This window comes from Anas acuta, chromosome 15 (genome assembly GCF_963932015.1).
Source record: "Anas acuta chromosome 15, bAnaAcu1.1, whole genome shotgun sequence".
NCBI lineage: Eukaryota > Metazoa > Chordata > Aves > Anseriformes > Anatidae > Anas > Anas acuta.
Genome location: NC_088993.1, coordinates 4526564 through 4552945, shown reverse-complemented (window position 1 = coordinate 4552945; position 26382 = coordinate 4526564). Strand labels below are relative to the sequence as shown.

Sequence of the window (26382 nt, the reverse complement as noted above, 5' to 3'; positions counted from 1 at the left end):
CTACCTCAGGTCTATGGAGTCTCTGAAAAGGAGCTACAGCGTATCTTTTCAGAATTTAGGTCTTGTTATTTTAGTCTCACATGAAAGCGCACAAAGCTAAACAAGGAGTAACTGAGGAAAGTGATCTGAACTTACACAGAGATAAAGAATGGCTCATTTAGAGCTTGGCTGAAGTTCTGGATGAATGACCATCTTAACTTTTGCCTTATTCAAACAATTCTTACAACAAGATAAGGGTAACCAAAGTTCTGATTTTTCCAAGTAAAAGTGGAAGCTATATTGATGTGCAGGACCTATGTTTAAATAAAGCAGAGGTGTATGCAAAGTGATGTTATTTTTTGCATTATAAGACAAAAGCAACATATTACCAACACAGTCAACTTGGTCTTTAAAATAAGACATTTATTATCTTACTCCTTTTCAAAATCTTTGTTAATGAATGACTTGGTTTTGTTGCTTCTGGCCTATTTTAGCTCTTAAAAACTACATTAAGTATTAGCTACATTAAGAGATGGGAATACTGTCGCATCAAATGGAAAGTTTTTCACCTTAAATTTGGGTTTAGATACCATAATGCAAAAATACTGTAAACAATAAAAAACATATTTCAACCATGCTTTTGTAAGAAATACAGCATCTCAATCACTTGTGTTCTAACCCAGAATTTTTCCTTCATGTGGCACTTCTTGTTAATGTTGTTGTGTAGATGACATGGCTACTCCCCATTTCTAATCTGTGTGTGACTGCAAGGCAATGTCATGTGAGTCCGCAGCAAGCTGGCAAGTATAGCAGTCTGTCACGATCACAACAGATCACCCCAGTATCAAGCATTCTTTGAATGTGAAGAAAAACATCAGCTTGCTTTACTATTAAATACCCTCCTTATTGCCTAAAAATGGCTTTACACGAGATCTGGGTTGCTGTTTAGGTTAGTAGGCATTTCCCATTTCACAAAAAGAGAAGCCTGCATTATGATTACTTACATTTACAACAGCTGAACAGCAGAAGAGACCAGGCTTCTAGGAGCATTCAGGCATTGTTAACATTAATTCATGCTTAATAAAAGTTCTGTTCATTCTTGTACACCATTCAGGTTCTCTTTTTACAAAATATTAGAATGGTCATGTTTCCATCTTTTAAGTTATCTACCACTGTGCAAGAAGCTAATAAAATCCCTACTCTTCATTTACATACCTCTACAATAGTGCTCAAAAGGAGAAGAGACCTGTCTCCCCAGGATACTTGGTCAAGCACTTTTAATAGGAATGGAAGAAAATACTCTGCTATGGCAGCGACTTAGATTAAAAATGCCTCTTAATAACTTCCTATTGAAGAAATTGAAGTGAGCCAGGTATATGTTCCGCTACATCTTTTTCAGGAAGTAGCAACTCAGGAAAAATTTGAAGTCCTGTACTACAGGACTTTGATACTAAAAATCAGCAAATTTGTGTTATGTACCTTATTCACAGTCCAAAAATAACAGGAGGGAGCGAAGAGTGAGAAAGCTCTGGCAAGAAATTTCTGAGCAAGTCAGTTCTACATCTGCCTCCACAGTGCGCAGTTATGTTGTGCAAAATCACTATAGGCAGGATCCTATTCAATTATGGTGAGAGTTTTCTTCCCTTTGCCTCAGGTTATGCCACAGCATAAAGTGGCCTGGGAATGCATTTGAGCACTAGCCTGCAATAGTCCACTCCACCCAACCATTAGTTCTCTCATTTTGGACAGCCCTGGCCTGCTTTCTCCAGCCATCACCTCTGCAGCCAAAACCGACCTGTCCCAGCTCAGGCATCCTCAGGTGTTTTGGCTCACCCAGGCAGCACTGATGTAGATCCAAAGATAACAGCAAGGCAGCCCAGACACAGAAAGCAGTATAACCTCACAGTTTTGTGCTGCCTTGGGTGTGTTTCAGCTTGGGACACCTTAAGCTGGGGGTTCTGCGTGATCTGCAGTCAGTTCTGGCCCATGCCTTTCTCTGCTTGATCCCCCTCTCACGGCATGCTCTTTAACAATAGCACTGATAGGTGCTATTTGGATTAGCAGCGCTGTTTGCTTTCTATATAGACCTTCATACCTTCGGCTAACACAACTGAGAGTTGTCTCAGCTTGATTTGTAGGGAACCTCAATACAAAGCAGTCAAACCACCAAGCAAACAGTAGAAAAGAAACAGTTCAGCTCCAGCGTTTTTTTTTGCATTTCTAATAGCTGGTAAATTGAAATGTAAAGCAATCCTCTGGTTGGCATTCCAGAAGTTAAATTTTACAAGAATATGCATTCAGAAAGGGGTATTTTTCAGCTTAACTGCTGACTGTGAAACCTTCCAAGACGCGAAAGACTAACCAGACTGCAGGAAGGCTACACAACCTTTGTTTCCAGCAAACAGTACTGTGGGCACAGTACAAGTCTCTGAACTAGAGCCAAGAAGAGTGATGCTTGCAGGCAGAGTGACAGGAAATCCCAACAGCGTTAGGTATTTGATTTTGAAAACTAGATCATTAAAAATGCAGGTGGTTAGAAGGATTTAAGTACAAAAAGAGAGCAAGACATAAAATGGAACACAAAGCCAGAACAATGAAAGATGCAGGAAAGAAGCAAGGAAAAGCAGATGCAGAAGTTCAGTCACACAAAAAGAGAAACAAGGACAGAAGAAGGATTTCAGTAAAGAATAGAAAAAAAAACTGTTTATTTTAGTCTGAAGCCAATGGAAGTAAGAAGTCCTAAAGGCATTGGAATAGTTTAATTTTTATAGCTGGTCTGGTTGACATTTTCTTTTGAACACCAGATTAAATAACACAACTCGGCTAACAGCATCTTTGCTATAAATGCTACGGGGCTAAAGACCAGATAAGCAGCAGCATTTAAAGCCTTTTCCCTATGCAAATAAGTGCTGGTAAATAGTATCAACACATACATGTTTTCAGCAAGATGAAAATACAAAATTTGCTGACTGCTCAAGTCTGTTTTTCAACTTCAAAATCCTTATGCCAACACCTGACATGCATCAGCCTGAGGTTTACATATGAGATGATAATTACAAGGTTGTCTTAAAAGAGAGAAATAGAAGACAGTAAATATATTTAACTAAGTATATGTATTTAACTAAGCCTATTATTTTTACTATTGTATCACTTGGATTTCTCAGCAGTCCAGATCCCTTAACACAAAACATGAACAGATTAACACGAGTGTTGAGATACCAGATACTTTTTCACCTAAAGCTCCCATTCTCAAAGGCAACAGATTCATGAAATTATCAGCTCCTATGCTGTGGATAGGCTGTGGGTGTCAAAATTATTAAATAAAAATGGAAAGCGTTTGTGAGAAAAGTCTTACTAGTTCAAGGACCATCAAATCTTCTCAAGTTAGCAACAAATATTCAAAATGCCATTTTTATGTTACAACATAAAACTTCATTATTTTGAACTTTTGAAGTGTGTAGTAAATATCATAAAAATGCAGAGTGAACAATATTTTTTGACTTGAAAAATAAATTCTACAGAAATAAGGCAAGACCAGAGAAGGAGACAACATGGAAGATGCAGCAATTTTGGAAAGGTCAAGCAGGGTGTCACAGCAGTGCTGAAAATCACACCTTTGGGTACACCAGTGCTATACATGTGCAGACTGGGCCCAGAACCAGCATGTCCTCATATGGACCTGGACACTGGTGAAACCCTGAGGAATTTAGTGGATCCTCCCTTGGGATGATAGCTCTACAAAGAGCCAGTTCCAGGGAAAAGGACCTAAATTTTATTACCAATTTTGAGTGCAGACAAGTTTTATATCGTAATTTAACTGCTGTAATGTCTGATATATCTGACTTAAAGGACAGAATTGTAATAAAGTTAGAAGCGTACAAAATTGCAGGAAGGACAATTTAAAGAGAAGCTCTCAACATTAACATCCAGGTTTTGAGCATTCAAAAGTGAGCTATGAAACATCAGAAAAATACATTTAACTTGAGGCCTTTGGTAAATGTCAACCAGGGGAAATATGACTTAGATTATTAGAGATACTCAAAGAATATAATCCACAGTAGATCACTTCAGCCCTGGCTAATTACTAAAGGCACTAGTTCATTACACTGCTGTAACTGTATCTAATTTAGTTTGCTCTGCAGTTCTTTTTTTTTTTTTTTTTTTTTAATGTATTACTGTACTGGCTGTTGTAGGGTGCAATCTGCTCCAAAAGTGCTTCTAAACCCTTCTGGTTTCTACTAAGCAAGTCCAGAAACTGTAATTAAGGTGTCCTCACTTTTAATCTGACTACTGATTAACAAAAACAAAGGAAAACAAACAAAACAACAAAAAACACACTCCTCCCCCAGTAGGCATAAAAGATTGCATTTAAAAAACAAGACCATCCTTCAGACATTTTCTATAATAAGACCCAAGCAACTGGAATTGGTTAATAGGAAACCAAGGTCAGATGCAAATTTGAAATTCAGGAAAGCAAGTCTATTCATATATTATTAACATGGTCTGATCATGGGATTATTTCATTATAAAGAAGTATTTATGGTTTATTCCTGTGAGATTCTTTTGTTGGTGTTGAAGTTTTACATGATACAAGACAAGTATATTCATATGTTATTGAGAGGGGTTAGAAGTAGCTCATCTGTAAAAGTTCCTTCCAACCCAGGATATTCTGAGATTTTTATTTTTTTTCCTCTGAATCATAATCTCATTCAGAGTTACTCCAAGAATCCACAATTACTAAGTTACAGATCACTGAGGAAGTATCCTGAGAGTTTTGGTTTTTGTCTGTCTTTTTCTTCTTCTCTCCCATGGGCACCTTTTATTGACTACTACTAATATGCTGAACCTCTGATCTGGCTCAGTATTATTGCTCAGGCATCCCACCACCCCTGACTCATTGGTTAATGTTCTCAACACAGCAGAGGACTATTTGCATGAGTAGTATCTTTCCACAGAGTAAACGTAAGGTAGATATAGCTACATACATCTCACAAACCTATGCAGCAATTAAAAATACCTCAAGCACTTTATAAGTATAAGCAAAACACTTGTTAACAGGAACAAGTATTTTAAGTTCTGTGGTACGAAATGTCAGTTCAGGAAAATCCATACCATATATCAAAGAGTATTTACTATTCACATCTGACTTTCCAGTAGTTAATAATAATGAAAAACAATTTAAGTGGCCATAAATTTATTTTACATGGTGCATGCCATTCTTGTCACATTTGTGGCTTGGAAATATGGCAATGTAACAGATATTAAAACTGGCATAGTCTCATATTTTAAGTAGTTGTAGCCTGCTTGTATTTTTTAACACATTTCTCAAAAGTCATTCACAACTAATTGGTATGAGTTTTACTTGAGTTTTGTCTAAGTATTAGAAGGAAAACTGAAAAAAAAAGTTTGCAGCATTTCACAGTGAATCAAAAACTGCAGTACCTGTGAAGATATGAGAAACTTGTTTTTGTATGAATTTAAAATGACTGAAAGGCATGGGAACCTATTACAGCACTCAATATTAAGACAAATGTTATCTCTAAGTGAAATAGGTCCCATTTTCTTCTGTTTGTATAGTGCACAGAGAGTCCAATTATCTCAAGCACAGGTGAATGAGACAATAAAGTGTCTAAAACCCTTCCTTGCAATAAAGGAAATAAGTCCAGACTGTACTGGAGTCACACTGGGCAGGCATCCTTGAAGAAAGCAGTCACTGATGTCACTTTTGGAAAAAATCCCTAAAATGTACGCTACCTGCAGATGCGTATTAGTTTTTTTTTTTTTTTTTGGCCCTCCACGACTTACAGCAGTCAACTGCTAAAAGAAAACATTTCCTAAATTTTCCAGTTTCTGTAGTACCTGATAATATAGCAGATTCTAAAAGTGTTAGTGTGTAAGAAGAGATGGAGAGAAGAAAGTACATTCAGCCCAGGAGAAGCAGCACAAAGTTTTGAGATGTGCAAGTGCTAGACCTCTACCCTGCCTATACCTTGAAATATGTCTGTCTACAGATGAATGTTACATAGATGGGACAGCTTGCTAGCCAGCAGCACCCTCATCACACCAGTTGCAAACATGTCCACGCTTGACACTTCTTTAAAACGCTATGAGTTGAGAGCATCAGTCAGAGCCCCTTAGCTAGATGAACCCCGAACAGAACCTTCCCTCTAAAGCCAGCTCTGCTTTCTGGTCTTGACTTCACAAGAAGAACTGCTGAGGCATGCTTCCAAGGGGACAACACATATCTACTTACAGGATCTGGTCTAAGAAGTCATGATCACTCCTTGACTCTGCACGCAGATGTGCATGTTGTCTATTATCTATGACTGAGTTCAGATAGCAGTTTCAGGAATGCGATGGTGAAATCATCAGATACATCTGAGCAATGTTTAACTTATACAACAAAGGCTTTAACAGATTCCCCAAGCTGATTGCAAGCCGAAAGAATTTAGGCAGCTGATGATCATGCTGTTGGGTTTTCCCTGCTTTTTAATCTTTATCAGCTAAAGGAGGGCAAGTTGTAATACATCTACTCACCCTTCAATTGCTCCTTTATTCAAGACAGCATAGACTGCCTTTATACTGCAGCAAATACATCAACTTTTCTTGTGCCTCAGAGACTCTTAACACAATGAAGAGATATAAAGCTGGAAAACCAACTGCATCATACAGAACAATCCAATGGGGTACTTACTGGGCATTATCACCTCCTCACTCGTAAGAGCTCACTTTCACGTCTCTTTTCTTCCTTTTAAGCCCAAACGTTGACAACAGAGAAGGTAAGGGACCAAATAACATAAAGAAAATTATAACATTGTTCTAGACCTGGCGGCACTGCTAGGAAGTTGAACACAAGCACTCCTACCTGTAGCTGGGAACTGAACCCCAGCACCACCTGGAAGCAACCTCTCTCCCTGCCCCAGCAGAGCTGTGTCCTGCAGTTGCACACACTTGTCTGCAATCAGCATGCCACGGGCAGGCCTCAAACAGGCCTTGTTTGTGTCCTCCATTCAGCCTAAAGTCCCCACAAGGCTAATTAGCCTGCAAATAACCTCATCACCTGAAGTCTGGAAAAGAGCTGTATGGTTTCAGTTGTACCTCTCTGCAATTAATTCAACAGGTGCTTATCTTCATTACTACTCTCCTACTACATTACTCAAAAATGACAAGGACCTAATCACGCTTTGGGTTTCCATAGGTGAAGCAAATCTGCTAGTAACGACTGGTGGTATTGACCGCTGTATATTAAACCAAGCAGAATCATTTGTCCTCCAGGTTCTCCCTTCAACACAATAGGCAAAGCTCTGTTTTCTAAGGACAAAACAGTTCCAATGATGAAATAGAGGATTTTTCTTAAGGCAAGATGCAGAAAAGAAAACACTGACAGCTGACGGCTATGTTACAAAAATAGAAAAAGTTCAAACCCAGGTGTTTTATCAGCTCTTTTGCCTATGATCATAGTTCAGATACCATACGTTAGGGAAAGGAGTTTATTGGAACAATTTCTGCTAAAATATTAAAAGGCCTATCCATCACCATGTAACAAAAAATCCACAACATTCAGAGAACAGAAACTACCTTGCAAATGTATTGAAACAAAAACAACAAAAAAGAACCTTTTGAGGTAGCTCCTGCATATTGGCAAGGGAAGTAAAAAGCTTAATAAAGTGAGACTAACATAATTTGTCAGGAATGTTGTACAGTAAAACATCAGCAATGCTTGGCAACTGAGGATTCATTAAAGTGATGGTGAAGTGTTTGGTGGTGGGAGGTTTGACATGTTTTTCATCTTCCAGCAAGAAGTTATACTTCACACAGCTAGTAAGGCTACCAGCAGGTCTAAACATAGCTTATATTTGAAGTACACATTCTTCTGATTTGAACCCTTATAGTGAATAGAAGTGACTTTGCTATCTTTGTTCCAACATATTTTTTCTGTTTCTAATTACACGTGCCAAAGTGTTTATCTTATCTATTTTTCTACCATGTCACAGTTGCAGTCTGCTCCCACTGGTCTTAGATAAAACTGAACATTTGCACTCCTATAATAATTACAATTTCAAAAAGAGATTTTAGATTAACTTTCTGAATTAGAAACCTTGAAACAGTTTTGTTTAGAAAACTATGTTTTTTTCTGACATGTTTTTGCATGTTTTAATGTCCTTTTCCATTTAGTTATTTTACTTTTGAAACATATGTAAAACATCCTTTTAAAATGCAAAATGCTAACACTTGCTTTCATCAGCATTCCTTCATAACTACCACAACCCTGCAAGAAGATAACCGTCTTTTTGGGTGAATGACTTAGTTATCATTATTATTTGCCCAGTTATAGTTGTAGGTGGTAGAAGATTTCAGTTTATGCAAATGTGTATGAAGCAAAGTTGCTTCAGAAGCAAAGGGTATATGAGTCATTGTGCATCCTTCCAAAGGTTATCTTCTAAAATACCAAGTACCACCTCTCCCATGTTGAAGACTATACAAATTTTACAAATTTTTGCTTACAGAAGACAGGTACTTTCCCACATGTGTCTCATTTCCTTTAGCTGCAACACAGCTGTAGATTTGCTTCTGTGTTATAGTGGAGTAAGGAAAACTCAGTTGGAAAGCATTAAGCTTCTGAAAATGCCTGCAATTACAGGTCAGAATTAGAAACCTACTGAATACAGGTTGCCCTGGAGCCTGCTGTACCTGAATTTGGAGCAGTTTTTGACTGATGTCATCTCATATTATATCAGTGCTGCTTAACCCTGAAAGAGTGCCAGAGTTAGAAATGGAGCTGACACAACTAGGTTTTAATGGTCTCCAGCAACAATGTTTACTGCTCTGAGGTAAAAGGTGAAGAAAATATGTTGTCCTTCCATATACCATTTTAGCAGATTTAGGTAAAAAAAAAATCTGACATGCCCCTAACAAAGAAATCGAATAAAAGTGTAATCTGCTGGCAATATTTTACCACACACTCCTACTTGCAAAGGATATTTCTGTTTCTTTTATTTTTTGATTCATGTGCTTGAATGAACGATTCTCTCACTGCAGAGATTTTTTTATTTTTTATCAGAACTGTAAAACTGGAACAGCCAGTGGCATTTACTTGGCAGTGTAGCCCTTGTTCATGAGCCCGAAAGCAGCTACAAATCTTGTAACAAAAAATACACAAATATCTCCAATCTCCATCTCCCCCATGCCTAAAAATGTTGCAGCTAGTGACAGGTAAGCAACTATTCAAATGAAATAAACTGGCAGAGCAGGCGAACAGCAAGAATGCAAATAGGATTGTCGTGCGCTGAATTAAATATATTGGAAAGACAAGAATTGAGAAGAAAAGTGAGCAAAGCAAGCCAAAACTCAGATGCTCAGCAGTGCAGGGCAGTTCAGAGGCTCTCAGCCCTTGTTTCTAAGCAAAGCTCCTGCAAGGCCTCACATACCATTTGCATGTTCCTCCCACAAGAGTGAGTGGGCTGGTGCTATCGTAAGGAACACCAGCTCCTTTCTTTTCTTTTTCCAAGAAAAGAAAGATAGAACAGCTTTGAAGTAAAAACTCCCTAGTATGAAAAGCTTTTCTCTAAGCATTTTTTCTTTTCTCCTTCAGGTATTAGAAAGACAGGTAACAGAGAAACAAGGGAGGTGGAAAAAGAGGGAAGCCTGAAATCAATTTCTCTGAAGAAACTGCAGTCACAAATAACTCAACATTTCATAGTATGACTCCCTCCCCACTTACTTTTACATTGCAAGATTGAAGATAGTCAAGCTGGTGAGCTGGGAAAAAATTTTAAGTGCAAAATGAAGAAAGCTTGTTCAACACGTGACTTGTCTGGTATCACCCAAACTCTAGACATTCCTATTTTTAGCTGCAAAATAATTTGTATATCAGTCATCTCTTTCCTCTTCAAGAGAGTTTTCTAATTACAGTTACATGCCAGGAGACAATATTTGAATTTAGTTTAATTTATAAATTACCGTGAAGCAGGTTTGTCCCTGGTGAATTTAAAACATTATCTAAAATTTCATGTTTTATCCACAGCTGTCAAGTGAGCAATTTCCCTGCCTTGAAATATATATAATGCAAAGTGCTAACCTTGAAGAGAAAAGAAAAAAAATAATCAAATCTCTCTATTCAGGAAGAAAAAAAATTTGGTAATAGTCCCTTCCATCCCAGAAAATGATGATAAATTACGGATCCAAAATGTGTCTAAGTGTTGAGCATATAAAGGTGGTAACACTGATTTAACAATTCTAGAATCTGGACAACACTGTGCATGGCATCACACAATATACAGAGAAACACAGCCTCCCTCTCCAAAAGCTTAGTCTCCTTGCAGACAATACCAGCCAAGGGTGAGCGAAGAGGAACTTTATTATCTCGAATTTGCAGAAGCACCCCGAGCACAGAGTGTATGAGCTGACTGCACTCTTGAAGCTTTTGCCAAAAGATGAACCTGTGTGTCTTAATCCCAGTTTAACATTTTACCCATAAATCTCTCCTCTCTCATCCTGTTGACTCCTGCCTGCAAATCCAGGCTGCCTGAGCACACGTGCAAAACCTTTATTTCTCCTCCTCTCTACATCCTTGTAACAATTTCCAGTTTTTCTTTGTTACTTTTTTCTTTAACCAAATTTTTGAAACCTCTTCAGGACAACAGACAGGGAGAAGGGCCCCTGTACCTTTGATATTCACATACTTACTTCCATTATGAGGGCAGGTTGGTAATGGCCTGGCAAGGACTGGTAACTGCTTTGCATCAAATTTCCCCTGGATGCTCTGACTGCAATCTGTACAACAACTGCTTGGAGAGTGCATGGCCGAGTCCTTGCTCTCTGCTGTTACTTTTGTTAATCCTACTGACAATAATTTATGCCAGAAGAGACAGACCTGCAAAAAATCCCAGAAGTAATCAATATAAAAATTACAGTAGAACCACTTAAGGATTTTGACTTTAATTTTATGTGCAGTGGTGTTATGTCAATAGAAGAAGTGACATAAATAATTTAGCTACTGACCATAAATGAGACAAGCTGAAGACATGACATGGTTTAATGAAACCTTGAAAAATAAATTAATATTTCCTTTGGGGGAACAAGAAATATTTACCCCCAGTGCAAATTAACTTTTCAATAAAAAGTAAAATTCCTTATTCGTTAAGAAAAAATATCATATTAATTTTAAGTATTTTGTTGTAGAATAATGATACAAATAATCATAATCTTGTGATTATGCAATTTTACCTGCAAATTTTTACAATCTACTAGATCTTTACCAACAAATTTATTGCACATCTTTTATCCTAAGAGATATGGAGGTGCAGTGCTGACAAAACCTGACAAAATCAATGGCAGAACTGACTAAATATTAAAATCCCCTGATTCCTATTGCAAACATTACTCCACATTACCAACATTATCAACTGCAAGAACAATTAACAACAACCAACATTATCAGCTCCAATCAATATATATGTACTTTTATTAACAAGTCTTAGCCATAAAGTAACTCCATTTCAACTCTATAAACCTAAAATGAATACCCTTCTCTCTGATTTTAAATTGGTAAGATACTTTCTGTCTCCTGCAGGTAGATGGCAGATTGTTGTCTTTGATGTTAAGAACTTCCCCATGCCCATCCTCACCTTACTCCTTTTTTAAGTCTGAATATAGCCTTTTATAATGCTTGTGCATTATCCCAAATCACAAAAATTTACTGCTGGCTGTAGAATCTGACACAGATCCAAAGACAGTAACAGGAATTTTCTAAGATTTTTTCAGAGCTCTTCAAACAATGGTAAAGTAATTAGGAGCAAAATGTAGCAGTAGATACCAATGTACTCTCAAGATCATGATGTACATATCTCAAAACTATGAAACAGGCATGCCATTCAAAAAAAGCAAAATGTCTTCATTGAGGAAAATAATTTCCTCACCTTTTCATATTATCTTCTTCATCACTTGAATAAACATGTTTAGCTCCCTGAGTGCCTATAAAAAATCTGTAAAATTACAGACTTAAGTAGGAAATCCCCCCAAGCAACAATCAGCTACAAACCTAAAGGCCTTTCCACCACAGAGTGGATTTTTTTATTATTTCACATGCTCCAGAGTTTTGGGCACCACTCATTTCACAGGTTAACTCATAACTCCTGTTTTCTTTACATGAAATATGCACTAGCCTTTTGTACTCCCTGCTGCAGCATATTTGAGATTAAGTACTGATAGCCATCCAAAGATCATAGAATCATAGAATCACAGAATATCCTGAATTAGAAGGGAGCCATAAGGATCATCGAGTCCTACTCTTGGCTCCATGCAGGGTAACCTAAGAATTAAGCCATTTATCTAAGAGTGCTGTTCAAATGTTTTTTGAATGCCATCAGGCTCGGGGCCATGACCATATGGCCTGCGGAGCCCATTTCAGTGCCTGGCCACCTCTGGGTGCAGAACATTTCTCTAACACCCGGCCTGACCCTCCCCTGACCCAGCTCCATGCCGTTCCCTTGGGTCCTGTCACTGTCCCCAGAGAGCAGAGTTCAGTGCCTGCCCCTCCGCTCCCCTCGTGAGGGAGCTGCAGGCCGCCATGAGGCCTCCCCTCGGCCTGCTCTGCTCTGGGCTGAGCAAACCAAGGGACTTCAGCTGCTCCTCATGTGCTTGGCCCTCCAGACCCTACAATGTCTTCATAGCCCTCCTTTGGATGCACTGTGATAGTTTTACGTGCTTATATTGTGGTGTCCAAACCTGCATGCAGTGCTCGAGGTGAGGCTGCACCAGGCAGAGCAGAGCAGGGCAATCCCTTCCGTTGACCTCGGCAGTGCCATGCCTGAGGCACCCCAAACCACAGCTGGCCTTTTTGTCTGCCATGGCATACCATGACTCATGTTCAGCTTGCCATCAGCTAGAACCCAGAAATATACGAAGCCTTTTAAGTTTCTGAGACAGCTGAGTCTGATTTGCTCAAGACAAAAAGAGAAACAAAACTAGGTCCTGCTGTATCTTTCCTTGTATGACCTGCACTTTGTGGGAGGTTTGTGGTAAGGTGACAATTCTCAATTCTGTAGCTACTTTGCTTTAGCTGTGCTAATTGTAATATGCATGAAGCAGGAGATGATATACAGGCTTTCTATTGGGATAAAGACATGATTCTGGACTCTCATGCAATCCCTCTCATGTTCACTGCTTTTTTTTTTTTTTTTTTTTTTTTTCCATAATACACTCAAAGGTGAGGATATTGGATTTGATTTGATGGAGTGGAACTGCTGAAAAATGTAGTACTTTGTGTTTCTTTTGTGCTATGCTCACACACAGTGCTTTAGAGGGCTAGACTAGCACTTGATGCACTTCAAAGACTAGAAAAACTCTGCTAGAAACTCTCCATGTTGGAGATGGCTTGGTTGAGCATTATGGCAACAGAATGAACTATGGCTGTTCACAAGTTTTTTAAGTACTATGGTACTAAAACATAACCATTGCATACAAACTCATTGCATGACAGATCAGCTACAAGTATTCTGCTCAACCAGTGCCTATTCTCATTTCAGATGAGTGGAAACACTCGTATATTCCATGTTCAGTCTGACTGGCCTCAAAAATCCACTACTGAGACCAGTGGAATCTCACTTCAGGGACAAGCAGCATTCCTACAAATAAATGGTTTCTCAGTGTGCAAGATGGCTATTACTATCTACAGTCGATTAAGAAAAAATAACGGGGGAAAGGGAAGTAAATCAAATATTATAAATTTAATCAGCTCAAAAAGCTATTGAATGGACCCAGTGACAATTGAGAAAAACGAGACTTTGTTCTTGGCACAAAAGACAGACAAAACAGCTCATCATAAATCTTGGCACCTATTACTACGGATGATACTTTTATTTCATGATGACTCACCATTTCTGAGTGCAGGGAACAGTGCTGGCAGGTTTCCCTGTGTAGCTCGTCCTCATATCTCTGCCACTTAACTGCAAGGGCTTCTTGAATCAGAGATGGTTTTGCCCAGTTAGTACACTATGCTTTGGTTGCCTTTACTTTTATATTTGGACTATGCCCCAAGCACCTTGTTGCCTTACTTTCTGTGCATGTTGCTTGCTTAAAACAAAAACAGTATCTCTTCTACAGTTTCACATAACAGATGAATCACTACTACATGGAACTTGCATGAGCAGTCCTCACTGCAGTAAAATGGAAGAGGGCAATGCTGCATTGCATAGCTGATCATCCAGACTATTCCTTCCTGACTTTTTAAGAGATTTTGAAAGTGTCTTATTTCATCCCCTATTTTATCAGTTGTTTAAAACAAATTTAAAAAACACCTCCAAATCCATCTTAGCAATGACTGCTGCTGTCTTGAGAAAAGCCATGAAAGATTTGGGGTTTATTTTTGCCTTCACTCTAAAGGTAAAAGCAATAAATTGATAATAACAAAAAAGAAAAAACAAACAACCACAAAAAACAGGGAGAGATGAATGTAATGCTTTAAGAGATTTAAAAAAAAATAAGTGGCCTGCTTGCTCCTTGGTATTCTATCATCAATCCACTGTCTTTTATATATATATATATAAATTAGTATTTTGATTAAATAAAAATTCCTAGTGCACAGTCTTAACACTGCTGACTTTAGATATGAGTGCTGATGCTTCAATATGTTAGGCCCATAAATGCAAATTGAAGCAATCACACAAACATGGGAGCAGAGTGAAAATAGAGCTGAAAGGTTTTTTATCCGAACAAACTCAGTCACTTGATTAAAGTTCTTGAGTAATTTGCCCTTTGTGATGTTTATAGGGTATCTACTGATATACAGCATATAAATTCTCTTTTCTTTTGGGTACCATCTCTCTCTGCACTTGCAATACAGTGGAAATATATCCAAGCTCCCTGTAGCCTTGCAGGCTGTAGTCAAGCTAACTTCATTTTGGGAGCAATATAGCCAGATTAGCACTGTGCTACACCCAAGCTATTTTTGCTTTCTTCACAGCAGCCTGCTACTAAATGTGCTGGGGAGAAGTTTCACTAGTGTTCTGGCACATTTTCCACAATAGTCAAAGAAGCTAGCACTTCAAACTTTGAGTGAGAAGCAGAACATAAATTGTGTATGTCAGTGCACATATAACACACAATACAAGCTACTGTTCTGTATATCTATGATATATCTATGAATATATCTATGATATATCTATGCTATATCTATAAATATCTATTCATTTTTCCCATGAACCACAGATAATTCAAGCTGAAACAGGACTCCTACTGATGTCCATCCACTTGCCTTTGATAAAGCCACATGGCCTAAGTAATTTGTAATTTTTCTCCTAAGAATCTTGGACCAGATTCACCTTCCACAAACTCTAAGCAATTCCTATTGATTAGTACAGCTTGCCATTCAAAATCACTCAGCTCATAGGAGAAATCATTTAGTACAAGGTGGTCTTAATTTTAAGCATATCCTGCAGAAGTAGGTGTTCACATGTTATTATATAAACACACCACACCATACAAGAAGATCTTCAGGTCTGGAGATGAAGCTGCCATTTTATTTTTCTCCTTAAAGCAAGCACATCAAGAAACACCACAGACTTATAATATCTCTGGGCAGGTTTTTCAAGACCACAAACAATGGACTTAGAATAAAGTAACTTACAGTACAGAGAGCTCAGATTTACTGGGGGAAATACATGTAGATTAAAAGAAATTGCATCAAAGCTACCAAGTGTCAAGGATATCCCTGTAGGGCCAGTCCTTTTCTTGAGTCTTGCTTTCATTGTGGTGACTTCCAGCAGGCTCTTGAATTAAAACAAACACTGCAAAATTCTTTCCAACACTTAAGGAAATCTTATTTCCATCTTTGAGCACCAGGTACTTGTGCACAAGGCTGCAGGAGCTCTGCTAGCTCTGGTTCCCCCCTCCACCCAGCCAGGACATTTACCCTGCTGCCAGGACAGCCAAACAGGGCCCAGCACTTTGGGAAAATGCCATTTCTTCCTCCTTCTGCAGCCACTAACTGAAACCAGCTTGAGACTAGCATCCTCTCCCAACCACACATTTTTTAAACAAAAATTCCAATTTTAACTGGAAGATTATCTGAGTGCCTGCAGAGGAGAAAAGAACCATGTTTCCTGTGATGACTTTGATGCTTCCAAAGCATGCTGAGGACAGAACCATGAAGTGCAGGAGTCGAATTTAAGAAATAAATGGTGAAAAGCTTTTTGGAATCTGAGAAAATAATTAATTCTCAACAAGCCTGGATGAAAATATCTGTTTTTCTGCATGGCTATCAAGATGCAACAAGAACAAAGCAGGGGTCTCTTTTTTTTTTTTTTTTTTTTTTCGTGTACAGAATGTAAAGGCTATCTTTTCTCAAAAGAAAGTAGAGACCATTTACTGAAATTCAACTTTTTTATATACAAACAAACCTAGAGAATATACACCAATGACTTAAAGGATTTTCAGAAAAAAGCTTTCAGAACTAGTAATTATTTTTTTTTGGTGGGGGGGGGAGAGTGTGCAGTCATTTTTTTTTTGCTAAACTGTCAACAGACAGAGGAAATCTAAAAGATTCATAGATTATTTATTTATTTATTATTTTAAAATGTGAGTTGGAGAACTATAGGTTACTTACCATTCTGCTTAGTGTTATAGAAAGCCTTTAAATGTTTCATCTGGGATATTACAAGCAATGAAAAAAAGCCACTTAGCACATTTGTGTAGAAAGTGTTGTTGCAAATCTATTGTCTTCGTAGTCTGTATGTTTAAGCAGTTTTGGGCCAGTTATAGAGGCAATGACAAGGCTTTATACCTTGTCTTTTAACTTGACTTCCACTGTACGATGTAAAGAAGACACACGAAAAAAATGATTGAATGAATGACTTCAAGATGCTGTTGTTAATACGTAGAAACCAGAGTCTGGTTACTTTCCAGACTTTGGTCAGAGAAAGAGCTTGGTCCCCTCTTTGGGGAGATTTAGGCTGGATATCAGGAAGAGGTTCTTTACTGAGAGGGTGGTCACACTCTGGAACAGGCTCCCCAGGGAAGTAGTCACTGCAATAAGCTTGTTGGAGTTTACTGGAGTTTAAGAAGCTATTGGACTGTGTACTTCGTTACATGGTCTAAAATTTTGGGTAGACATGTGCGGTGCCAGGAGTTGGACTTGATGATCCTTATGGGTCCCTTCCAATTTGGGATATTCTATAATTTTATCATTCATCATTTCATATTTCTGTAAAGCAGTAAAACGATATCATAATTTTTTTTACTGGAAAAGTTTCTTGTTGCCACAAATCTTTGTGCAACAGTAAACAGAAAGGAAGTTACTATTACAGAGAGATCTGAATCACTTGCAACCTGAAAAATGCATTTTAATACAGCCAAATGCAACATAATATATCCGGGAACAGAGTAAATCTACTCAATCTACAAACAAATCTGCAAACGAAATCTAAAAGCTGAAAAAGCTTGTCTAGGAAAGCAGCAACAAAGAAGATTTAAAGGTCACTATAGAGAAAGTTTTGCAATTTTTCTGGCAAATAGTTTCTTTGCTGGAAAATACACTTACCAAAGTCTAGTTTAGGAGAGGACAAAATTTGTTAAGTAATTCAGGCTGAATTTAAAATATCATTCAAAGGTGAAAATTCCAATTTTTGGTCTGCCTAATATTAATTTCCTGTAGTTTAAACATAAAATCTATGAATGTCATATATATTGCAATGTACATTTAACAACATGTATGCTAAATTGAATATACTTTACTGTTAGCAGCTGGCATGTGCTATCATGGAGGTTCTTAAGTAAACTACACTTTCTTCCATAACAAGACTAAGAAAATCTGCTTTCTGACTTGCATTGGAAATGAGAGGAGCAGTCCTGCTAGAACTTCTGTTACTTTGAAAGCAATTTTGTGGGAATTCACGTTTGTTTGTTTGTTTGTTTGTTTGTTTTTTTTAATCCAGTGGCCTTAAATGGTCTGTTCATTCACATCTGCGTTCTCTCATATCATCCTTACATTCCCCCGCAGAATTAATTGAGTGCAAGATTCACTGTCACACTCACTGCCCTTTGAAAAGAGGCACTGTTTCCTACCCACTTCACAGCTCCAGCAACAGTCAGGAATTATTAGTGTTTGATGATCTTTTGTTTCAAGACTTCAATCTCTTGTACTTTGAAATTGAAATTCTTTAGCCTGCAAGAGCTTCAGACTCTGACAGCTGACTTCTTGAACTTTCCTAAGCTGCAACAGCAAAGAAAGTAAATCTATCGGTTTTACCCCTTACAGTAATAGCATTTGTTAAAAATAAAAATGGAAAAATAAATACAGTAGTGCTGGCAATGCCTACTGAAACTACTGTCCTAACTTATTTTATTTTATTTCTCCATTAGTTGAATTAAATATGATCTTTTTACACATTTTTAAACAGATCTATTGAAGCACCGGTGTATCTTGCATTCAGCAATGTGACATGTCAGAAATATCAGACAACCAAAAGTATTTAGCAGCTGCATTCTCATGGTCCTATCAATTGTTTTCTGTTTGTTTGTTATTCCCCAGAGGAAGAAATAGCTGGCATTGCTCTGCTTTCTTTTCCTTCCACATTCTCTACACAGCCGAAGTTGTCCTAAGCCACTCCACAGACAGGAAAGCAGATAATTATATAAGCTGGTAAGAAAAATTAAATATTCTTTATGCAATGAAGAATTGTAGTACCAGATACAATTTCCTTCTAGTCTGAGAATTCATCTACCCCTTTCCATTGGTGTCACAGAATAAAAAACAGGTATTTATGGACACCAAGCACCTTATTAACAGAACTCCCGACACACCTTGGTCTTTCCTGAACCACAAACCTAGATGAAGCTTTTTAGGAATCATAAGTGCAGAAGATTAAAGGCAGTAGTATTTACATAGGTCCTAATGACACACGGTGGTATATTTCTGTGGTCACATACTGTCTGATCAGCAGTACCTCCCTTTTCCTCCTTTGATTGAATTGCCTCATTATATTCTGATATGAATATCATATCAGAAAAGATGGCATCCTTGTATGGTAGGAATGATCAAACCCCCCTTTGTACAGAAACTTATCACAGTAATAAAGAAATTACATTTTTTCAGCTAGAGGAAGCAGTAACTCAAAAAACATACCTAAAATAACATAAGCCATGAGATTCTATTGTGATTTTCTTTCCCCTAAAGGCATCAGCAGTAGTTTAACTCTTAAAGTACTGACAACAAAGATAAAACTCCTATGAAATTCTAATTCAACCACTATTGATCCCTTTTGAGATTATTACTTTACTTGAAACATAGATGCATATGTCTACAAGGCTAATGTTAGGAGTCACGTAAGAAGGATTCAGGCATTCAGAGGATTTAGGATTTGGTGGATGAAGAGGAAGGATTTATTGTACACAGAAGCAGTTATTGCATCTTCAGACCAGTGAGTTTGAGAATAGAAGCCCAACTTGGAATCCAAAGAAAAAGCTGTGTAAGTGCAAAGAATCAAGGTAGAATAAACAAGAAAAAATAGGTCTTACATAAACTACAGATTTTCATTTTTAGTCCAGTCTCAGCCATCATATACTATTCACAGCATGTCTGAAAAGTGTTGTTTTTTGGAATAGAGAAAGGAAAGGTGCAAGCCTTTACCTAAGTTTAAATCTTTATGAGCCTTCTTACAGCCTGGAGAATATTAAGACCTGAGACACCATCAGAGAATTGCAGTGCTCTATTTTGGGAACAAGAATATCATGACTGCTTTCAATATGAATAAAGCATCAGGCCGCAGAAGTTTCAGGTACACTGTTTGTAAAAGAGTGATAGTTTTCTCTTTCAAAATAGAACACTGTTGCTTTTGGCTGGTCCCACCACTGAGGCAAGTAACCCTGGTCCTTAGTGCTACAGTTCTCTAGTGAAGCCCAAGTGACAGGGCATGCAGTTAAGGGAGCAGAACATTTAATGTTCAGTGCTGAGGAGTGTTCATCAAAGCTAAAAGTAAACCATTTCGGTCTTGCATGTTTCTGTTGCTGCCCCAAGCCTTCACAATGTTCTGTGTCTGGCTGGGATAGAGTTGACTTTACCAGCAGCAGCCCATACAGTGCTGTGCTCTGCACTTGTACCTAGAGCAGCACTGGTATCACACCCATGTTGTGTCTGCTTCTGAGCAATCCTGGCACCACATAAGGACTCCCTCCAAGCCCCCAGAGTCAGCAGGCTGGGGATGGGCAGGAGATGGGGAGTATCACCAGAGCAGCTGACCTAAACCAACCCAAGGGATGTTCCACGTCATGTGGAGCCACACTCAGCAATAAAAAGTGGGAAAGGGGAAGGAGCGTGTGTGGGGGGCTCTTGTGGTGGAAGCATCTATCCTCCCAAAGAACCGTTGCGTGTCCTGCTTCCCAGGACATGGCCAAACATCACTCATTGATGGGAAGTAGAGAGTAACTGCTTTTTTTTTTTTTTTTTTCCTCTGTCCTTCCGTGCAGCCTTTGCTTTTTTTTATTATTATTTTTTTCCCTCCTCACCCTTTTCCCTGTAATTAAATAATCCTTATCTCAAACTTTGAGCTCTTTGTGTCATACTTTCTGAGTGACCATGCTGGAACTCGGCTGCCCACCTGAGTAAAACCACCACACCTTCTGACATCACCAGCCTCTGGGTGCAGCCACTCAGAGGCTCAGTTATCAATGCATCCTACTGTCTGCTCATCCAGTCCAGACTTCAGCAGCTTCTCTTGGAGGAGCTAACAGGAGGCAGTGTTGCAAGTCTTCCTCAAGAGCAGGTAGACAACATCTACCCAGCTCTCCACTGGTGGCTAGAGACAGAAGTGCTGAGGGTACTAACTGGCCTCACAACTGCTGCCATCAGAGTGGCACCCAAGACTGTTTATCAATATGGTGATAGGCACTTTATACATAGAAAGACTCAGAAAACAGAGGGCCCATTATTTCATCACAAACGTTTCACGCATTGGTCAAGCACCCCTTTCCCTTGGGGAATCCATGCTGTCTACTCCCAATGATCTCTTTGTCCTTCCTGCACCTGAAAATGGCTTCCAGGATGAGAGGTTCCAGCACCTTCCCAGGGAAGGAGGTGAGTGTGACTGGCCTGGGATTCTTCGGATCCTCCTCCTTGCGTGGCTTGTGGATGGCAGCGACATTTGCTTCCTTTGGAGCACTTCTCGCAGTTGCCAGGAACAAGCAATGATTGCTGAGAGCGGCCTTGCAATGGCATCAGCCAGCTCCCTCCATGCTCATGGGGGAATCCCATCAGGGTTCCTAGACTTCTCTCTCTCGGTTTCCTCAAGGCTTGCCCAACCCCATGGATGGGGTTTCTGTGGAAAGGTTGAGGTAGCAGGCTGGGAGGATGCAGAGGTGGGCTCTGTGAGAAGAGACCGGGGGCTGCCTCTTCTCACGGTAAGCCCCCATCAGCTGCCTGGGCCTCCGAGAGGCCTCCTCTGGTGCCTGCAGACCCCCGAGCCTGAGGTCTCAGCTGCCATGTGATGCTGCACTTGTAGCTAGAGCACTTGTAGCTAGAGCAGCAATAGTATCACACCAGTGTTGTGTCTGCTGCTGAGCGATCCTGGCACCACATCAGGACTCCCTCCAAGCCCCAAAGATCCAGCAGGCTGTGGGTGGGCAAGTGATGGGGAGGGGACATCACCAGAACAGCTGACCTAAACTGACCCAAGGGATAGTCCATGCCATGTGGGGTCACACTCAGCAACAGAAAGTGGAAAAGGGGAAGAGGGTAGGAGGGGGTGGGGGGACGGACAGCGGAGCTCTCCTTATGAGAATGTCTGTCCTCCCAAACAACCACTGCGTATATCCCCTGCTTTCTGGGATGTGGTCAAACACCACTCATTGATGGGAAGTAGAGAGTAATTCTTCTCTTCCTCTCTGTGCTTCTGTGCGGCCTGTGGTTTTTATTTTTTTGATTTTTTTATTTGTTTTGTTTTATTCTTCCCTCTTCCTTTTCCCTTTAATTAAATTATCCTTATCTCAACCCATGAGTTGTTTTTTACCTTTTCTGCATACTTTCATCTTCCCCTTTTCTTCTAAGGAGGGGGAGTGAGAGAGCAGTTGTGGTAGAGCTCAGGTGCCCACCTAAGTAAAACCACCACCCACACAATACTATTTCCATTCATGCAACTGCTTGGTGTTGGTCATCTTTGCTCATCTTAGGCTCCAGCTCACTATGGACGCTTCCACAATGTGTTTCCTACAACAGGAAGCTGGGTAGTTTTCAGTTTGAGTCAAGAAACTGGGTGAAGTTACAATGACATGCATAGGATCTGTTCCTCTGTCACTTACTGTTCTCCTGCTCAGTAAATTCAAGGAGAATAATGCTGTTAACAGACAGCAACAAATAAGAATATAGTCACGTCTGCTGGACTGGACTCGAGGCCCATCTATTTTAGTAGGATTGCTCTCACAGCCCTCAGCACTAACTACTTCAGGAGAAGGGGCAAAATGTGCATTAGGTAGATAGCAGATAATCCTCCCTCAGAGTGGATCTCTTCTAAATTCACAGTAAAACTAGAGAAAAATCCTCGAACAGTGGAGTTTAGAAATGGCATGGTCAAATGAAACTTTTCAAGAACCTTACAGGTAGAAAGTAAATCAAAATTATTTACAGAACAAAAGATATTGTGATTAAGCCTAATTAATGAGATTGTTTGGTGGTGGGTGAAGGGAAGGGGGAAATACAATTCCTTACTATCTGGTCCATGAGACCTACTGTGGAATTCTTTGTGGTTCTGAGAGAAGGGTTATAAGAATTTATTTCCTTTAGGTTTATATAGAAGATATGTGTGTGTGCTGCATTGTTGTGTTAAGTCTAAACATATCAATGCTGGTTGAATCGTTAAAATCATATTCTAACCCACCACTCCATGAATTGTTACATGCCAATCGCAGAAGTACAACTGGCTAACTCACTCATGAGCAGAAAGATTTTTTTCCTCTCACAGAGTTGCAAACAAACTCCAGCAAGACATCTAATTGTAACCTAATCTTGTCAATTCTGTGTGCAAAAACAATTTTAGGTATGATTGTCAAAATGTGCAGAGGGAATAACAACAGGGTATTTCTGGCACCCTATGGATTTAAAAACAGATTCAGTGGCATTTAAATAAAGTAGCAGGGCTACATTTGCTAAATCAAATAATATTGGACTAATAAGGACATCTGGAAACAGTTGGTATCAAACAACATTTGATTTGTGTTTCCTTCATAACTGCAACGTGTGGCTAAAACAGGTGCATTGTTCTTGGCAGTGTGGATGCCAAATGCTAAGACACTTGCAGGGAAGTTGAGAAGAGACAGTTATGGATAAAATTGGCAAATGTATTTGAGCATAAATAACAACACTGATTCAAGGCCATCACATTAATTAGTATAAAGAGAGTTTTACCCTTATTAGCATAGTAAGGATCACATTTAGACCTTATGAATATCTATTAGAAATACAGGGGGAAAAAAATAATAATAAATAATAATAATAATAAAAAAAAATAATCCATGAGCTTCCAAAAAGAAGGGAAAGGAGTGGAAATGAGGCTCTATGTCATTGTACCCCTTTTGGATAAAATCAGGAATTAATCTCTCCATTTCAATCTAGTGCTAAGCCTTAGTAACTACAGGAAGCTTAGGTGGTGCAAAGCAAGGACTTGACAGATTCAAGGCCATGATGTTTAGTCAGGCCTTATGCCTTATTAAAATTAGCATTTTTCTTAGCATTTTACTGGAATTTTAAAATCAGTAACTAGGACTGATATGTATGAACTTAAGCTATCTTTAATACAATAAAAGATCCTGCCTCAGTGTGCTGTAAAGCTAACAAAACAAATCTGACCCCTCATATAAGCAAATAGCTCACATAACCATCTTAAGTACAAGCAGCTTGGTTTTGATTAATTAAAGTGCCAACATTACCAAACATTTAGAAGGGAGCCAAGTATGAACAGAGAAGGGAAATGAAGCTCCCCATGAAACTTCTCCTCTCATGTCTGCTAGCAGAACTGGGCCAGATAGTTCTGTTCACTGCTATTATTATTCTTCTAACCTCATGAATACCTAAGAGGCTGAGGTGGGAGAATTTATTAGCTGAATGTTTACCTATGTTATGAAACTTTGCATGTTCTTATGAGTCTTTCCAAATCTTTTACAAAAAACTTTAAAAATGAAAACACACATAAAAAACCAACAAGCAGTTATTTGAGAGAAGTGGAAGAATCAAAAACCAATGCAATTTCAAATGTAAGGTTTTGAGTTTTCCTTTCAAAAGGAAAATTTGCCCACTTATATGCAAAAGTCCTCACCTTATGATTTGAATTCATTTCTCTCAGCATTTTGCACAGACAGAATAGCCCTCCTCTTCCAAAGAACTGACAACAGGGACAAGCTTGATGAGCGTCAGACATGCAAAGGAAAAATGAGTTTCTCAGAGTCACACCAAGCAGACGTGGTATTCAAAGCCTAGGATAAACATGACCATCTTCTCAGCCACTGCTCTAAGCACTGGACCATGCTTCCACTTCCAACTCAGTGACAGACAGATCATATTACTGCGACTCTCCTCCTTGTGTCTCAATTCAAATACTTTTGAAGACCTTGTTACGCACATTACACCACTGCTATTTATTTCTAGTCCTTACATCTAGAGGACTGATAACTTGAGTTGGCTGGAATCTGCTGTCTGGAATTTAATTGCTGAGCTGCCTACAGCAACTTCAACCATAAGATCACTTTAGTAGTACTTGCATACCCAGTTATTATAAGACAAAATGGTTATGCTACTTTGATCAATCATAGCTACACTACTGATGTTCACAAAGATTTGTATTGCTGTTATAAAGTTATTTCCCACTTCAAAGCCTATTATTTTAGTAGGCAGATTTAAACTGGTTTAGATGCATTGATATTAGGGTTTTGTAAGCAGTGCTAACCCACTGAGTAAGTACATCTTATACACAATGGATGTAGCAAATATGGCTATTCTACATCTAGAGACTGGTAAACTATGTCATAGTACTGTGACATCAAGATTAAAATGAAATTTTCTTTTCTGAGTCAGAAATTCATCAATTCTACAAGCCAAAAATATACTTCTACACAATATGTACAAATGAGTGAAAAAAAATTGTATCAAAAAAAGCAGGAACCATTCTTATACTCACAGTATTGGCTGTGCTCAGATCTCTCAGTGAACACCATGTACTTGATATAAACATGGAACAACAGTTACTCTAGCTACGTCTTTATGTCTTCTCTACCAAACAAAAATCAGTACAGAAATAACTGGGGTAGCAGTATGAATCTTGGCATTTTTACAAACCATGGATTCAGTGTAGGTCCTCTAGGTGTTAACTCTGTTCTCCTTGTCTGTTATTTAAGTATGCACATGGTTTAGGGCATAGCATGCTCTATTGCACAGTCCATAACACGAAGCCAGATAACGTGTGCTATCCAAACAGGTAGTAAAAGTAGTGATAGTTCCCTTCTCTCTCTGGCCTATGAAAATAAGAATTTAACTGCTGAACAGCAACATTAACCCTTTCAACTTTGTAACTTGTATTAGAATGCAACTGTCATGTTTTCTCTCTTTCTTTCCCCTTTCTTTCCTATTTTTCTTGTTCTGTTCTCACTCTATAATTTTCTCTTCTTTCAAAAACACAGCTAGAGATAGAAGTCTATAGAATACCACATAGGCAGTTATACCTACCAGTACAAACCTTTTATTAGTGTGATAAACAGAAACTATGCACAATAGAGGGGTTAGTCCCCTTCCGAAATAATCATAAACTGCATTTCACAGCTGTAAAATTCCTACACCAGTTGAACCCTTACATATCTACTTGTCATCACATATTTAAAGAGAGTCCTACTCTTATGTAGGGGTAAACCTGATAACTGAATAAGCAGCTCTGCTGCAGAGCAAGATAGTATTTAAAGGACTTGTCTATGTATAACTAAGCCAATCTGCTAAGCAAAAGGCTTTGTCTCTTCTACTCGTGGCACTGACAAAAGTTAACCTCACAAAATGTTGTTAGTAGGAGAAACTGTCATAACAGGAATGTAAAATATATGCTGACTCTGCCTACCTTACTTCATGACTGTGGCAAAACCACAAGTGATCTCTACAGAAATTGGCTTTAGACTCACTAGTGACTAGCACCTGGCTTCCACATGATGATTTGAGACCAGGAATCAGTTGATATTGAGAGGCCATCAGCCTGCTCAAAGATAGAGAAGAAACAGGCTGGACAGAACAGGATAGCTCCTTCAGGAAACCCAAGATCAAGCAAAAGGTCCAGAAAAAACCTTGTACTACCTGTATTACCTAAAACATACAGGCTGAGGTACAAATGGGAAAACATAAAAAGGGCCTTCAGGGGGAGGGTATCCGAAAAGATCAGATATGTGTTG

General features: G+C 38.8%; 1 long non-coding RNA gene across 1 annotated transcript in view; it reads right to left on the bottom strand.

The window, feature by feature from the left end:
- LOC137864887 (uncharacterized) overlaps nucleotides 1-26382 on the bottom strand; it is a 186168-nt gene that overhangs the window by 67547 nt on the left and 92239 nt on the right. Inside the window, exon 3 of the long non-coding RNA XR_011101679.1 lies at nucleotides 10666-10852. This is a non-coding gene — a long non-coding RNA (uncharacterized lncRNA). The remainder of the gene's footprint in view (nucleotides 1-10665; nucleotides 10853-26382) is intronic.